Source organism: Peromyscus leucopus, chromosome 2 (assembly GCF_004664715.2).
Source record: "Peromyscus leucopus breed LL Stock chromosome 2, UCI_PerLeu_2.1, whole genome shotgun sequence".
In the NCBI taxonomy this organism is placed as follows: domain Eukaryota; kingdom Metazoa; phylum Chordata; class Mammalia; order Rodentia; family Cricetidae; genus Peromyscus; species Peromyscus leucopus.
Genome location: NC_051064.1, coordinates 76,857,755 through 76,860,961, shown reverse-complemented (window position 1 = coordinate 76,860,961; position 3,207 = coordinate 76,857,755). Strand labels below are relative to the sequence as shown.

General features: G+C 39.4%; 1 pseudogene; it reads right to left on the bottom strand.

The window, feature by feature from the left end:
• Window positions 1-850: 850 nt before the first annotated feature.
• On the bottom strand, window positions 851-922 carry LOC114704454 (annotated as a pseudogene).
• Window positions 923-3,207: the final 2,285 nt, after the last annotated feature.

Sequence of the window (3,207 nt, the reverse complement as noted above, 5' to 3'; positions counted from 1 at the left end):
ATCCCCATAGCCCCTCAACATGTTAATTTCTTTATGGACACAATTTTCAAATTTCTGTTAATCTCAATTATCTTTTCCTGTCTATCATTCAAGATTTTGTGAAAATGTTAATTTCCCCTCCACATATAATTCTGTCTCAATGTGGGCAAAGGAAAAGGACTGCAACAGAAAGATGCAATAAAAATAGTTTAGACAACCAAAGATCAGTCTATACAAGGGAAGATCCAGCTTCCTGCACTGTAAGTCTGGAAGTGAGCAATCAAACCTCATTTGTACAAGATCATCAAGTGGTCCAGTTTTCTATGGATTTTACTCTTAGATGGCTAGTATCTTACATAGACAATTAGAGTGGCTCACTGGTCCCTGTGCTCATCAGGATATGAATCAGGGCAGAAGGATTTTAGTTAAGAACATAAATTTCCTTTGTAAAATCATGACCCAGCAGGTGATTATATCATTTCAATTACTGTCCTCTAACCAAAAGTAAGCTCATCTCTGAGAAAGTACAATGGCTACACACCAAAGTACATACTGGCAAGTTCTGCTGTTAAAAGAGATAAGGGAAGAATATATGGGTTCTGAGAGAAAATTAGCATTCTCCACAAAAATATCTGGCATATTTGTTATTTTTGTGTCACTGTGAACAAGGTTCCTGACAGAAACAACTTGGAGGAGAGAAGACTGATTTTGCCTCATGGCTTCAGAATGCTTCTGTCCATCATCTTTGTCCATCCAAATCAGTCTGAAGTAGGTGAATTCATGATTGTGGGAGCTATGGTAAAGGCTGTTTACTTCTCAGCAGACAAGAAGCCTGAAAGTATGACAGGAACCAGGGCTAGAAATATCTGACAAAGGGTGGCTCTTAAAAAACAACTCCCACCAGGTACTACACTTGATCTTAGCCAAAAGGCCAAGAAGCGATCAACTCCCACCAGATAAGTTCCATAGCCTCCACGAAACCACACCACCCATGGGCCACCAAATATTCAAAACAGAAGACTGCAGGAAGTATTTCAGATTCACAGCACAGCAACTGGTCACCATTGATCCAGCTTTCTTCCCTGGTTCTACACCTTGGTTCATTTTTACATACTGACTTGTCCACACTATGAAAACTACCAAGGGAATGGGTTTTCCTCTTTTTGTTTTGTGCTCATACTTCTCTGCAAGTGAATGAATGCAAATATCTTTCAAAAGATCCAGACAGAAAGAGCAATGTCTCAAGTTCAATCAGTAATCGCTAAAAGAGACTGATTCTTCTATGCCTTGATGTGAAGAAATCACTGAGAGATGGTCAAGACAACCAGATGATTATAAAAGCAAAATATGAGGTAAAGAATTGCTAGTTTTCCATTCCCATGAAGAGTACTGACATAATTAACTTGAAAAAGGGAAAAATCTATTTCTGCTTATAGTTGTGGAATTTTCATTTTATGGACACTTAGCTGTGATGCTTTGGATATATGACAAGTGTATATCATGGAAGAAGAGTATTGTAAAGGATTCTCCAGTGCCCTTCATGATAGCAGGTAAGCAAAATGGAAGAGGTTAAAAGAGGGACCAACATCCCAATATGCCTTCAAGGGCAACCAAGCAATGGTTACTACCAATCTCCTGAAAGTTTTCCCACCTACCAATGATAGCATATACTAGGAAGTAAGCCTTCAGTGCATGTGTAATTGGGGGCATTTATAATCCAAACTCTAGCAAGAGCTATGGGCTGTGATAGCAGAAGAAGACCAACTTGGATTCAAGGAAGCCAGTGTTTAGAATCAACACTGAGATTCTATGGTGCTGGTTCTGAGAAAAACTGCTTAGCTCCTGGAAGAGCAAGGGGGAATAATCCTAACATCTCCATCCCAGCCTGCTGTTCTCTACCTACATCCCAATTTGCTTTAAAAGCAGGCAGAGCTGTGATTGCAATCGGTCAAATCTAAATCATTAATTGACTGTGATTCATACCTGCTGATTTTATTATGCCTTAAAAATCAAGAACTACATATCAGATACCATCATCGTTTTTGCATATTTTTGACTTTTCCAATAGGCACTCTTACATCAGCATCTCCACAGAAAGCAGCCATGTTTTCACTATGTAGTAAGTGAGAGTGAGCTTGTGCTGCTGCAGTTTAAAAGGAGGACACATGCATTGAGGTCTTGAATCTGAGTATCATCTCCTGTTCATCTGTTTATGCTGTAAATATATTCATGTGAATGCAAAGTCAGATGGTCAAGAGGTAATCATTATTCTATCTTTAAAACATAGGATGGGTGATATTAGGATGGGTTTCTTCTCCCTTTCCATCCAAATATACTCTTAGATACCCTAACCCTTTTAAGACTCACATACTCCTGCATCTCCTGAGTTCTGCTCTGTTTACACAGAAACAGTTGGACTGCATGTCTGTGGGAGGCTTAAAATGCTGTGAACTACGCAGATCCTGGCTCTTATGTCATCAATTATTCTGGTCGCTCATGTGGGCCTGTGTGGGCTGAATTGTGTGACTTCTGATTCTCGCCCTGCAGGGACTCTTAGCTGCCTGACCTTTTGAAGCACTCAACCAAACCACTTTTCTTAATTCCTAATGCTCTCCACCTCCAGCTCTCTCTTCTTAGCACCCTGATTTTGACTAGCACACTGGTTCTTAACACACACAGTTGTATTCTCAGATTCTCTTTTTCTCCTGCAAGTGAGAAGATCCTCACCTGGCAGAAAAAAATCAAGTGCAGCCCCCTCCCTGACACCTCTAGTTTCCTGATCATTTTAAAAGCATTGATTTATTTTCTCTAAATAATGGGAAAAGTGCAGCACTCTAAAAGGATAATGATAAAAGCAAATGTCCTTGCTCTGAGCACCACTATATATAAATTTAATATATATGCCCACACAGACATTCATCTTACTTAAAGAACACTCATATCAGAAAAAATGTTATGAGATACAACAAAATAAAATAAAATATATAAATGTGCATATAGATATAGATGCAATTTTATGCTACAGTCTGCTGGCAGAAATAGCCTCCTGAGGTCAGCTGCTTGGAAGCATCCTGATCCCACTCTAATAAAGATCCAATGGCATTTATGTGGGATGTGCCACCATGCGATTCTGCCACCACTGCTGCTACTTCATTTCTGTAGTTCCCTGAAGCCACCATAGTGTCATCAATCTAAAAGTTGGATTCTGGGAAAATCAGGTTATAACAT